Source organism: Oryctolagus cuniculus, chromosome 10 (genome assembly GCF_964237555.1).
Source record: "Oryctolagus cuniculus chromosome 10, mOryCun1.1, whole genome shotgun sequence".
Classification (NCBI taxonomy): Eukaryota; Metazoa; Chordata; class Mammalia; order Lagomorpha; family Leporidae; genus Oryctolagus; species Oryctolagus cuniculus.
In genome coordinates this window covers 75,168,082-75,183,013 of record NC_091441.1, presented here as the reverse complement: position 1 = coordinate 75,183,013, position 14,932 = coordinate 75,168,082, and the positions used below count along the sequence as shown (strand labels likewise).

Genomic DNA, 14,932 nt, shown 5'->3' with positions numbered 1-14,932 from the left:
AATAAGAGAGGGAAGAGATGTGCAATTCGGCACATGTTCAAGCTGACTTACCTCAAACGGTAGAGTAAGAAACATACCAAGGGATTCCAATTCAATCCCATCGAGGTGGCATGTACCAATGCCATCTCACTATTCCCAGTGATCAATTTCTGTTCACAATTGATCATACTGATAGGACTAAGAGCCAAAGGGATCACATAAACAAGACTAGTGTCTACAAATACTAGCTGATAGAATCAAAAAGGGAGAGAACGATCCAACATGGGAAGTGAGATACACAGCAGACCCATAGAATGGCAGATGTCCTAAACAGCACTCTGGCCTCAGAGTCAGCCCTTAAGGCATGCGGATCTGGCTGAAAAGCCCATGAGAGTATTACAGGCATGGAAAGCCAAAACACTCTGGAAAAAAAAAAAAAAACAACAATAACCCTACATGAAAGATCTCCACGAGTGAGATCCCAGTGAAAAGAACAGGTCATCAAAGAAGGAGGTACCTTTCTCTGAAGGGAGGAGAGAACTTCCACTTTGACTACGACCTTGTCTAAATATGATCAGAGTTGGTGAACTCAAAAGGCTTACATAGTCTTGGCAACTCATGACAAGAGTTTAGGGTGATTACTGATTACATAAAGAAGAGTGTCAGTTGGTTAAGTCAACAACAGGAGTCACTGTGCACTTACTCCTCATGTAGGATCTTTGTCCTTAAGGTGCTGTACATTGAGATCTGGTGCTATAACTAGTACTCAAACAGTATTTTTCACTTTGTGTTACTATGTGGGTGCAAACTGTTGAAATCTTTACTTAATATATGCTAAACTGATCTTCTGTACATAAAGAGAATTGAAAATGAATCTTGGTGTGAATGGAAGGGGGGAGGGAGAGGGAAAGGTGAGGGTTGCGGGTGGGAGGGAAGTTATGGGGGGGGGAAGCCATTGTAATCCATAAGCTGTACTTTGGAAATTTATATTCATTAAATAAAAGTTTAAAAAAACCCAAAAACAAGAAAACTAACAATCTAATTTAAAATATATACAAAAATATGAGCAGACTTTTCATAAAATAAAATGTATGGATGCCCAATCAGCACGACATTATATTTGACATCATTAGTAGTTAAAATGCAAATTAAAAGCATAATGATATACTAATACATACCTTTATTGATTTATTTTTAAAGATCCATTTTTTTATTTGAAGGAGAGAGAGGCAGAAAGCAGGGGGGTGAAGACAGAGAGAGAGAGAGATTTTACATCTGTTGGTTTACTTTCCAAATGGCCTTAACAGCCAGGTTTGGTCCAGACTGAAGCCAAAAGCCAGAAACTCCATCTAGAGCACCCACATGGGTATCAGGGGCTCAAGCACTTTGACCACCATCTGCTGACTTCCTAAATGAATTAGTAGGGAGCTGAATCAGAAGAGGAGCAACTAAGACTCCAACCCTCACTCCAATATGGGATGTGGCATCACAGTAGCAGTTTAACTCAGTACACGGCAACACCGACCCACCAGGTCACAACTTTTAGAATGGCAAAATTAAAAAATCTTGCAATGCCTAGAGGATATAAAACCCCAGAAATAGTCATCCATTGCTGGTGAGAATGTAAAACAAAGGAACCTTTTTGGAAACTAGTTTGGCAGTATCTTAAACAGTGAAACATACACCCACCCAATGATTCACTAATTCTACTCCTAAGTATTTCCTCAAGAGACATCAGAGCATACGTTCACACAGGGAAGTTCACAGATGCTTTCTTAGTAACAGCCAAAAGCTGAGGAAAATCTCATCAACAAGTTTGGAATAAATTAATTATTATTTTCATATGATAGAATATAACAACAATAAAAGACATATAATAAATGCAATAGTGAATCTCAGCTGGTTAAACTGAGTGTAAGAAAAGTAATTGTATCTATCTTCAACAAATAGTATTGGAAAATAATATCTACATACAAAAGATTGAATTTGAAATATTACTTTATACAGTATACAAAAATCAGCTCAAAATGGATCAAAAACCTAACTATAAGTAAAACCTATAAAATTCTTAAATAAAACAGAGGTGAAAGCTTCATGGTATTGAATCTTGTGAGTTTTTAGATAGGACACCAAAAGAAAATAAACAGATAAAGGGACTTCATTAACATAAAAAATTTGTGCACCTAAAAGCACTATGAACAGAATCCAAAGAAATCTCTAGAATTAGAGAAAATATCTGCAAATAATTTTATCTGAGAGGAGTGGTCATATTATCAGAATAAATTAAAAAAAACTTTTATAGCTCAGCAATAAAAAAAATGCTTCTATTGTAAACTGATAAGAACAGATACTACACTTGTTCTTAGCCAAAAGGCCAAGAAGTGATACACTTCTATTTTAAAAATTGACAAAGGGCTTAAATAGACATTTCTTCAAAGAAGATATGTTAAGTGGCCAATAAGCACATTAAATGATGTTAAATATCACTAATCTTCATGGAAAAAACAATAAAAATCGGTGCTTTACCATTTCATACCAATTAGGATGGCTATTATTTTTAAAAATATACCGAATCAGAAAATAGTGAGCACTGGTGAGATTAGAGAGAAATTGGAACCACTGTGCATTGCCGGTGGCAATGTAAATTGTGTTTGTGCTATGAAGGTTTCTCAAAGGTTGAACATAAAGTGATCACATGATCCAGCCACTCCTTTTCTGAGCATATGGGATTGAACTTATATTTGTGTACTTAAAATACATAGTCACATAATTCACATAATCCAAAAACATAGATTCACACTTAATGTCCAGCAACAGATAAATGATTTTGCAAAATTGAAAGATATACATTTGTTTATAATATATTCCAATGTATTATAATCTAACATATTATATATAACATTATGTAATATGAAAAAGCAATGGATTCTGACACATTAAAAAATGGATAAATCTTGAAGACAATATGTTCAATGAAATAAGCTAGTCACAAAAGGACAAATACCATATTACTTAACTCAAATGAGGCTCCCAGAGTAATCAAATTCTGAGAGAAAACAAAATCATGGTTTCCAGGAAGTAGAGTGAGGGATGAAATCAGTGGGTAGTGGGTACAGAGTTTCAGACAAGGAAGATGGGAGAAGTTCTAGAGACAGATGGTGAGGAAGATTCCATAGCAATGTGACTGTACTGCATGCTGCTGAATTGCTCACTGAAGTGTGGCTACAATGGCAATTTCACATTCTAAACATGTTAGCACAATAAATGAGAGACAAGAGTATAAACTATTAGATTTCATTCATATAGAAAAGTTAAAAATTCATAGCCATCTATAGAAAGTAGATCAGTGTATTCTTGGGTATGTGGGATGGGGAAGTATGGAAAAGAGGGCTTACCAAAGGGTAGAAGAAATCTTTTGGAGGTGATGAATTATGTTTCTTGGTGGTGGCAATGGTTTTTTAGATGTAAACATAGGTCCACAGTTTCACAGTACAGTTGGATACTATGAGCATTTAGTTATAATTAATTGAGAATAAGTAGACTTTGACACAAACACCTAAATGTGAAAACTAAAACTATAAAATTCTTAGAAGGAAACATTGTACCGGCACCATGGCTCAATAGGCTAATCCTCTGCTTACAGTGCCGGCACACCGGGTTCTAGTCCCGGTCGGGGCGCCAGATTCTGTCCCAGTTGCTCCTCTTCCAGTCCAGCTCTCTTCTGTGGCCCAGGAAGGCAGTGGAAGATGGCCCAAGTGCTTGGGCCCTGCATCCGCGTGGGAGACCAGGAGGAAGCACCTGGCTCCTGGCTTTGGATCAGTGCAGTGTGCCGGCCATAGCTGCCATTTGGGGGGTAAACCAATGGAAAAAGGAAGACCTTTCTCTCTGTCTCTCTCTCTCACTGCCTAACTCTGCCTGTCAAAGAAAAAAAAAAGAAGGAAACATAGTAAAAATTTCTTGACAGGAGAAATTTTCATGACTTGGATTCGGTAAAATGTTCTTAAATATGATGTCAAAAATAAACAACACAAAAGACACAATTTTACATTATCAAAATTTAGAAACTTCCATGCATAAAGGGGACTATCAACAAAGTGAAAAAAGAACCCGCAGAATAAGAGAATTAGAATTATGTAACCAATGAGAGATTTGTATTCAGAATACATAAATAAACCTGCAACCAAATAACAAAAAGAAAATCAACTAACTTTAAAAATGTACAAAGGATCACAAGTCACATTTTTTTTCCAGAAAAACATACAAATGGCCAAGGAGCAAGGAGCAAGGGAAAGGATGCCAGGCATCATCTATCAAGGATGATCCGTCCACAAATCAAAACCACAGTGAGATATCACCTCGGCCAATGACGAAGGCTAGTCAGATAACAACAAATGTTGCCGAAAATGAGGAGATTCAGGGCTGCTAGGTATGTAAGATGGTGTTGAGAACATCAATAGTCCTGGCCCTCAGGAACAGAATCTGAGAATCCCTCAAGGATTCCATATAGAGTTCCAACCCAGCAATTTCTCTCTTAGCTTTATATTAGAGAAAAATGAAAACATAAGGCATGGCAAGACCTGCACATGAATGTTTATATCATCACTGTTCACAAAAGGTATTTGTGAAGACAGCACCAGTGTCCATCAATGAATAAGTGGGTAAACCAAATGTGATATATTCATAAAATGGACTATTATTTATTATTACTCAGCCGTCAAAAGGAATGAAATATTTACAACAGCTACACCACAACTGAATCTTAAAAACATTATGCATTATTCTAAGTGAAATAAGCCAGTCATAAATAGCCCTATTCTAGGTAAGTCCTCCATATAAAATATCTATAGAGGCAGAAAATAGATTACTGGTTGCTTAGTGTGCGGGCAGTTGGGTGCTGACTACTGAGTAGTATGGGATTTCTTTTCATGCAGTGTTAAAAATGATGTAAAATGGATGTTGTTAGGAAAACAGGCACAGAATAGAGAGGAGGCAATGTATGAATTTACAGCTAGACTGAATTTATTCAGAGAAAATAAATTCGTAGAAGTGGGTGACCAACTGCCTGCATGCATGTTGACGGAACATGTGGCAGAAGGCCCTGACTCCCAGGGGCCAGGCTTTTTCATATTTTAGGAGGGCTAGGGATGGGGATGGGGGTAGGGGGATCAGGCAGAGGGGAATTTCTGGAACTGGCCTTTCAAGTCTTCCAGCAATTGGTCTTTCAAGTGGTTGTCGGGGGGGCGGGGGGGTGGGATATGAAGGCAATAGCCTGTGAGACCCAATTGAAATTCAAGGGCAACGAATACATTCCAGTGTTTATCTGTCTTTAAGGTATTGAGCAAGAATGGCTAAGGCTTGTCTTTGTTCTATCAGATGTGGAGGTGGTGAATATGCTATAAAGAAACAATGACTTGTACACTTTAAAAAGGTGGATTCTATGATATGTGAATTACATCTCAATAAAAACTTCTTTTTTTAAAAGTTCTTCATGAGCTCAGCTCTCTCATTTACCTGCGTGATTCATGTAGTTGAAGATGCGACTAAAGGGAACGGTACCTGGACCAGGAGAAAGAAAACCCTGTCAGATCGCAGAAGTTAATTCCCTCATGTCTATGCACAACTCATTGGCCCAAAGTGATCACAAGGCCCTTCCCCACCACAGAGGCCAGGAGATTCAACAGGACTTTGTTCTAAAGGCAGAAAGCTGGAAATTGTTGATGAATAATCCTAATTATCCTCCACATAGTTCATGTTCAGGGAGGACTCACTGTGCATGAGAAGCGTCTTTCACTATTGTATGTACAAGTATATATATCTAAGTGATTGGGTAATACTCAGAAAGTAAGTTTTTGGGGGGACACCATAATCATCAATGCGAATATTTTATAGATTAGATAGGTGAGACATGGAAATAAAATAACTTTCCCAAAGCTAGTGAAATATCTAGTAGTTGGGGGTTTAGCCCATACACAGATAGCAGTGTGTGTATGTGTGTGTTTGTAAGATTTATTTATGCATTTGAATAACAGAGTTAAGAAAGAGAAGATACAGAGAGATCTTCCATCTGCTGGTTCATCCCAACAAATGGCCAACATGGCTGGGCTTGGCCACACTGAAGCCAGGAGCCCTGAACTCCATCTGGGTATCCCACAGGGGTGCAGGGGTCCAAGCACTGAGGCATCTTTTGATGCTATCCCAGGTGTGTTAGTAGGAAGTTGGAACAGAGGTAGGGCAGATAGAATTCAATTTAGTACTCATATGGGATGCAGATAGAATTCGATTTAGTACTCATATGGAATGGTGGCATCACAGGTGGTGGTGTAACCAGCTGTATCTGCAATGCTGGCCCCTGGACCTCTGCTCTTGACCTCACAATATAGACATCCAGCATTCACATATTACCTTCCCCTCTATCAGACACACACTTGTCAGAAAGCCTAAACAGGCACATACAAGAAAGTTTCCCCGTCATACATTGCTAAGTGACAACAGAGAGCACTCAGGTGTCTAACTTCTGTCCAGTGTCTTTCTAGTACTTTCCCAACATCTTTGGCAGAACCCTGGTTCTCAAGGTTGCTTTCCGAACTCCTGAGGGATCTGGCAGCTTTCAACCGAGCGACGCTGCTACATGCTTCATGCTTCCATTTGATTTCATTCACCTCTTGGCTGACAAAATCAAAGTTGGCGAAATTGCACTGCCCTGCTCACACAACTCAGTCTGAGTTAAGCTCAGAGACAATCCTAAGCTAGGAATAGCCTAAATCGAATGAATAAATCAGGCCCTTTTGCTGTTCCTGTGAACACAGATGTCTACTCCTATCTTAGAGTAAGGACAAGTATTCTGATAAACAAACTCTACTGGAAAAGGCATAATTATCTAAGGGGTTAGTGGCAGTAATTACATTAATAATAAGACCCTAGTTCTAGAAAATCAGTGCTTAGAGGTTGGGAAAAGGTGGATATACCCCTTCAGTCTCTTGTTACTCAAATCTGGTCTTTATTGAATTGTTGTAAATGGATCATCCGCAAGGCCTAGCACGGGACTTGCCTCATGGAAGATGTTTAACAACACTTCCTGAATGTTTAAGTCACTCAATGAATATGGTGGAATTAATAGGCTTTCTAAGCTTCAAGAGGTACAAGCGTAACCAGGGTGCGTATGGACACAAGTCAAGCATAATGCAAGATTCTATACCGTAATCTTGGTTTTTCTACATGAGACACATTCAAAGACCCTAGTGTGTGCCTGAACCACAGGTAGTACAAAACCCTTATTCAGATCTCCTTTCTTAGCACAGATCCTGGCAAACTCAGCATATAACTCCTTTATCTTTCCTTATTCAGTCAAGAACTTCCACATTTTCACTTAAAGAACTTGCTGGCTTCTCCTTGGCATATCTGAATTACTCTTTCACCTTGGAGCCATCGTCAGGTTTAAAGGTTACAAGCACTGCCTGCAATACCACAACACTCAGTCTAACCGCTGTGACAGCTACTAAGTGACGAACAGGTGGGTAGCAACTGCGACATGGATACACTGAAAGAAGAGATGACTCACGTCCTGGACAGGAAAGAGCAGAACAGCTTGACATTTCATCACAAGGCTCAGAATGACACACAACTTAACATTTATGAATCCTTTCTGGATTGTCCCACTTAGTATTTTCAGACTGAGGGTAACCACAGGTAACTGAAATGGCAGAGAGCAAAACTATGCATAAGGAGGAATGACTGTACAGTTTCCATGTCCATTCTTTCTGACAATGTGGATGTTGCTAATGATTCAAATTTATAACCAGATTTATAACCAAGAAATTTGGACTGCATAATGGGCCTAACATGGATCATCTAGGGCCCGTGAGAGCGATAGAAGTGGCACCTTCCCAGAATGGCATGCAAAAGACAAGTGTCTTTTTTCAGTTTGGAACCCCTAGGTGTCCCCTTAGCAGTCAGAACGAGTCTAAGGTGACAATCACCTCTCTCTCTGCAGTGACATCTTAAAAGGAAATGAGCTTTCTAAGTTCAGTGGCCTCTCAGGAGAGGAATCCCAGCAGGGTTCTGGAGTCTTGGCGAACAGCCTCCAGCACTGTGAAATCTTTGAAGAGACCCAACTTTGAAGCATGACTTCCTGCCTATAATGTGCAAGAGCATACATGATGAGGGAGAACACCACTCAAGCCAGAGCTCCAAACACCACCCGAACTTGCCCCTCCAAGCAGCCCTACCCCCTCGAGATTTCTCAGAGGCTGCCAGGAGCCACTGGAGAAAGTGTGTTTTTATCAGGCTGTTATTGTGGGAATGCTGCCAACAGGAAAAATAATGGGTGAAGAAAGGAAATTTTGATTGTCCGGCCACAAGGCTGGAAGCTTCGGTGGCTTCAGGCCAAGAGATGGAAGAAGGGAAATTAAATGACAAAATAAATCAAAGACATCTTCACTTTACAGTGTGTTTGAAAGGAAGAGCCTTGCCTGTTTGTGCTGTCCCAAAGCTTTCACCAAATTTAGCGCTGGATTTTAGCTCATTATTGCAATTTCCTTTCAAGTACTTTAATACACTCACAATGCAGTTCAACCTCTTTTTCTTTTTTTGCTGGTCATAAATCAAGCATTCTGTGTGGCTCCTATCTATGGTGTTCAGTTATCTTGGAGGCATTTCCCTTGACAAAGATAAAAAAGGATGACTTCAAAAGAGTTTAGAAGTCAGGGGAAGCCACCTTTCACAGAGAGAAGGAGGAGGAGTTCAAAGATGGGCTGGGATGGGGCTGTCCGTAAGAATTACAAATAACTCAGTCACCAGTGGTGAGTGTGCGAAGTTATAAAGATTTCGCACGTACCACAAACATTCATCATGCACTACTCTGTTCCAGAACTGTGCTGTGAGTCTTAGATCCATAATCTCCCTTAATTTGGATAAGAGACAAGGCGGACTACTTTCTGAAATATTCCCTTCAATTAAAAAATGGCTTTCATATAGGACACCATTTGTAAATTATTTTAAAGCTCAGAGATGTTAATTATCAATGTGATGTTCGTGTTGTGGGGTCATAGTTTAATGTATCAGACATGAGTTTTCCATTCCTGTTGGCTTTCTTTTTATCCATTGTCTTGCTCCCTAGACAAGCAAGACAGGAGAGTATCCATTACCCCATAGGAATGAGTTTTTGAGCTTCATAGCTCTGTAGAGTTTGCAACAAACATAGACAGCAGATGTGGAAGGATAATAATGGGAAGAGTTAGAATCTCTTTCCTCTGACCCTCAGAAGTAATCCTGAAATTAATCCCTGTGTGCAACAGAAACCTTGGAGGAGTTTGGAAGGATCCAAGAACTTAGACGCTCCATGGTCCCTTCTTTGATCACCCTGTGGGTACTCATGTCTCTTTCGGCTTCTTCTCACTCGGATACCTTTGGAAGGTTTAAAGTAGGATTGGCTATGGGGACTATCCAGACAGATGGGCCACAGGCATCACCAGAGATTTTCTGTTGGATTTCTTTTGGCCTAAAGAGAAGCCAAACATTTCTGTGATCTCTGGGTGGTCACGGGAACTGAGAGAGCCAGAGTTGGGATGGATGAGGAAGAGCAGTGATGACTTGGCACATCTAACACTACCGTAGTGCAGCACCTGGGCACCTGCTGGTACAGGAGGGTGTCGACAACACCTTCACCTCATTCCCTGGCATGCCAACCTCTTCCCCCTCTGGAACATAGGCACAATTAAATGGACAGGCGACTAGATGGCAAATTGATTGAAATGAACCCCTCCTCAGTTGATTGCAATTCATTCTGTGCTTCCTGTTAGAACGAGATTTTGAAAGAGCATTTAAGCTGAGTCCCTGAGTGTCTTTGGGGTGGAGCAAATAGAAACCCTGCGACAAAAAGAAGAGAAGGAAGGACCCTTGGAGAATTAAATTCCAGTTTGGGGCAGCAGGTCGTGTGGGTGTAAGCTGTAGCATGGCTTATTCTGCATAAAACAATGAAAACGCAAGGTATTCTGATTTTACAAATCATGAGGGAGCCAGGGGTTGGAACTTGTGTTACAATATTCCTTTAGGAGACTTCCTTAGGCAGCTTTCTGAGCTTTTTGGTTATCAGTAAGAGCAGAGATCACATTTAAACTTTCTGACTGGAGTGCAAGGTCATCTAGGTTGATGAGTGGTCAGTGGTGAGTATCCTTCTGAGAGAGTGAGACCCAATATGGCATCACTGTAATTTGCTGTCATACGATGAGTTGTACATCTAAGTTCGTGATCTGATATCCAGCCTGCACCTCTTGCAGGTCCCCTGCATTGTCTCTGTGCTCAGGGATGATAAGTGAGGAAGAAATTAGGCAATGCATCCAGCAAACCCTTTGAGCAATTGGTGTTACTTTTCTGAGTTTCCATTCTCTGTGAAAGGAGCAAATTGAGCTGGAGAAAAAGGTCTGGAATCAGTTCTAGGGATGCCCAGAAGAGTCAAGGGCAGCAGGAGGGACCTCCCTCAAGAGACTGCTGTACCGGCTGGCACCGAGGCTCAATATGCTAATCCTCCACCTGTGGCGCTGGCACACCGGGTTCTAGTCCCGGTCGGGGCGCCAGATTCTGTCCTGGTTGCCCCTCTTCCAGGCCAGCTCTCTGCTGTGCCCCGGGAGTGCAGTGGAGGATGGCCCAAGTTCTTGGGCCCTGCACCTGCATAGGAGACCTGGCTCCTGGCTTTGGATCAGTGCGGTGTGCTGGCTGTGGCGACCATTGGAGGGTGAACCAATGGAAGGAAGACCTTTCTCACTGTCTCTCTCTCTCACTGTCCACTCTGCCTGTCAAAAAAAAAAAGAGAGAGAGAGAGAGAGAGAGAGAAAGAGAGAGAGAGAGACACCGCTGTACCACCTTCAAGAGAGACAGCCCACTTTCAGTCGAACTCATTATATTGGCTTTTCCCTTTATTGATTGGAGCTGGACTTCTGGGACAGTGCTCATTTTTTTCCTCATTTTGTGGCATATTTTCAACATGAGGGAGGTCACTCCTGACCTTTACTTGTTTCATTTCCCCCTTTAGTCCTAGTGTCCACTCCTATTCTATTTTTTTAATTTCTTTTGAGAGGCAGAGTTAGTGAGAGGGAGATACAGAGGGAGAGAGGTCTTCCATATGCTGGTTCACTCCCCAAATGGCCAAAACAGCCAGGAACTAGGCTGATCCAAAGAAAGGAGCCAGGATCTTCTTCCAGGTTTCTCACGCAGGTGCAGGGGCCCAAGCACTTGGGCCATCTTCTACTGCTTTCCCAGGCCATAGCAGAGAGCTGGATTGTAAGAGAAGTAGCCAGGACTCAAACTGGTACCCATATGGGATGCTGGAACCACAGGCAGAGGCTTAGCCCACTACTCCACAGCACTGGCCCCTGTTCTTGGCATTCATATTGACAACCTCACTACCTCCAAGAGTCCTCAGTTTTAGTTCATTTACACTGAACACTCATGTAAGGTAGATATGTGGTTGACAGATAGATAGTAGGTAGGTAGGTTGATAGACAGATTATTAGAAACTAAAGCTTGAAAACCATTTGACTAGTTAACTGCTTCCAAGAGCCTCTCAACTTTCTGCATCCAGGAAGATGTTACAAGGTGACATGGGACCAAAATGATCATTTGAAGTGCTCCTGTCAGTCCCCCAGAATGTCACTTTGTCTGGAAACAGTTTAGTTGCTGGAGTAGGGACCCACCTACTCTGGGGTCTTTATGGGAAGATGGCCATGCAAAGACAGACACAGGGCAGAAGGGCATGTGAGGGCAAAGCCAGAAATGGATCTTGCATAGTTGCATCCAAGGGGCACCCACAATGGTCATCAACTGCATGGAAACTAGGAAGAAGGAAAACACAATCCAAATATAGATTGCAGAGGGGCTGTGGCCCTGTGGACGCTTTGACTTCACACTTCTGGCCTCCAGGACTGTGAGACGGTAGCCCTGTGCCATTGAAGCCACTGTTTGTGATGCTTGTGTTTGGCATCCCAAGGGGAGGAACCCAAAAGGGAAACAGGAGATAGAATCTCACAGCCAGAAAGATCTGCATCTCCATCTCTAGGTTCTAGGCTGTGCACCAACACTCCTTTCTACATTTGTGCTTTCACTGTATTGATGGAATCATTGTACCACTCTCTTCCTGCTGTCCACCCTACAAGCTGGATTGCCAGAAGAGGTAACCCTATCAGTGGGCTTTTTTCATATTTTTCTCCATAGCACAAGACAACCCTACTGGAGAATGACATGTAGAAATGTGCGTTCTCCCACACACCCCCAGAGGCTGTCTCCTTTTCCAGGCATAACTTGTAGCCAGGCCCTGGAGCAGGGTTCTAGCATTCAATCAGCGGCTACCTTTGCCACAGTTTTGGGATGATTTCTGCCTTGGTGACAACACAAGCTTGGTGGCAGAGACACAACAAGCATAAATTCTGCACTGCGAAGCTCCGATCGAGAGAACTCAATGATCATCCAAATAAACAAATAAATAACAACAGCTACAAAAAACAACAAGCAATGGAATGAAAGCAGCATGATTCTGGGAAGTTGCTGTGAGCTGTTCTGTTGTGTGGATTATTTATACAACAGGGCAGGGGGAGGTCCTGTTTGCAGTATGTGAGTGACTCTACTCTTGGTTCGCTAAGTGAATGCTTGCTTATCTAGTCCCAGCCACGTGGGTTAAGATGTTTTGCCCAGATTTATCTACATGCTTACACATTCATACCTGCAGTCGAAAATATTTATTGAACATCTGTGAGATGTGATGCTCTATGTACTGGAGATATGGCAGTAAATAAACCAGAAAAATTCCTGTCCTCATGGATTACATATTGATGGGGCAAGTGGGACAATATGCAAAATAAATAAACATACATATGGCATTTTAAAATGATGGCTATGACAAAATATAAAGTAGGAAAGTGAAAGGCCAGGTGTCCCCAAGGAAGTGTGGGATTTGTGATTTTCAACAAGGGATCAGTGAAGTCTTACTGAGTGGGTGATAATTTGAGCCAAAATTGAATAAAGCTTGGCAAGGTGCAATGGAAATGGTAATGAGCTTGGAATTCGAAAAATCTGGGTTTAACTTTTTTGATAGACTAAATACTGTCTCCCTCAAATTCAGAGATCAAAGCCCTAATCCCAAGTACCTTGGAATGTGATTATATTTAGAGTCCTTGAAAAGATAATGCAGATATAATGAGGCTGTTGGGTGGGCCCCTTAATCCAACCTGGTCGCAGTCCTCATAAGGAGAAAAGGAGGTGGGTGCACAAAGCAAAGTCCGTGTGCAGACACAGCAGGAGTCCACCCTCTGCCAGGCAAGAGACTCAGGAGAAACCAGCTCTGCTGACATCTAAATTGTATTCCTGGCCTCCGGGATTCTGAGAAAATCAATTACTGCTGCCTAAGCTACCCAATTTGTGGCCTTTGCTATGGCCACACAAACAGACTAAGACAGCATTGGGCTCAGACACCTGCCAGTCATGTGACCTTGAGGGTACCTGCAATGTCCCTGGTGTGCTGCATGGTAGCCATGGGCCAACCTCACAGGGCAGTGAGGCTTCACAGGACCTAAATCACAGCAGGTGCAGAAGTCTTGCTCTTTCAGAGTCCTCCAGCCCCCTCCTAAAATAGCTCCCTTTGCTCCTATCCTGAACTCCTCATTGTTATGTCCAGCTGACTTTTTGACCCCTCTGCTGGCATGCTTGCATCCTCATCCTAAACTTTTCCAAGCTGAGCTCTTCATCGTCACACCCCTTCCCTTCTCACTGACGTCAGCCCTGTCTTTCTCATTTCTCGGACCAAAAACCTTAAAAGCACCCTTGGATACCCTATAGCCAAAACTTCAGCTAGTATTTTGTGAAATCACATTGGGCCTACCTTTGGAGCATACCCAGACTCTGTTCTATCTGCTGCAGCCCTATTCACATGCCAACCTCTGAGACCAGGCTTTCTGCAGATGTGTCCCAGTGGGTTACCTGGCTTCCACTCATACCTTTCTATGGTCTACTTTAACAGAAGTCGGGATAAACACTGTAGATTTCCTGCAGCTTCCCCAGGCCAATAGCCTCCAAATGGAGCATACTAGAAGGCTTCGCTTTCTCCCACTGTTAAACCTGCACTTCCTCTGCCTGCCTTTGATTCTCTGTCCCATACAAGACACGGCAGCTGGTACCTGTTCTGTAGCAAACCCAGACTAAATAGGCTTTGCTTGTTCTCATTTGGGTGATCTTCATTTGTTTCCACAAAAGTCATGTTTAAAACATTTGATAATGATGAGACTGGCTTTATGGGCCACACTGAATATTTTTTATCTTTATCTTTGCTCCATAAAGTGCTTATTTTGGAGATTGCAGTTTTCTGGATCGAAACCGAAAGAACATTAAGTACAGATAACTAAGCAATTATTGGACCAGATAGAATCTTTTGAGCTCCTCTTCTGTAGTTTTCTATCATATAATCATACTTAAACCATTTCTGACATTCTCTAAAAATCTGAATTGTGCCTAAGCTCATTAACCATTTCTGTGTTATAATGTCACGGTCCCTTCCTTTCTATCTATTCATAATGATTTCTATTTGTCCTCCCACAAAATTGCACTTGCTCTTGCCTCAATAGAAACATATTCTATGCTAAAGCCCTATTCTATGTTATAGGCATATTCTATCTTATAAGCCCATCAGATGCTTGAAGCATTGCTAGATTGGTCATTACATTTATTCTCTCATTAATAGAAAATATCTTTCCTTCATTTTTTTCATGATTGTTTCCTAACACCAAATTTCTGTGAAATGTCTTTTGGAATCCTTGCTGCCTATGATTTCTCCCTACTCACCTACACGCAGCACCATCAAGTATTAGTGTAACTGCAGGAACTCTCAAAAGCTGCACAGAGTCTGTAAGAAGCAGAAATATATACATGAAACGGGAGGATTATTTTCCTTGTGCAACATCTTTATTTTAGTGTT

The 14,932-nt window shown here is 41.7% G+C and overlaps 1 pseudogene; it reads right to left on the bottom strand.

Annotated features, from left to right (window-relative positions):
• Window positions 1–2,235: 2,235 nt before the first annotated feature.
• Window positions 2,236–2,365, bottom strand: LOC127492589 (U2 spliceosomal RNA; annotated as a pseudogene).
• Window positions 2,366–14,932: the final 12,567 nt, after the last annotated feature.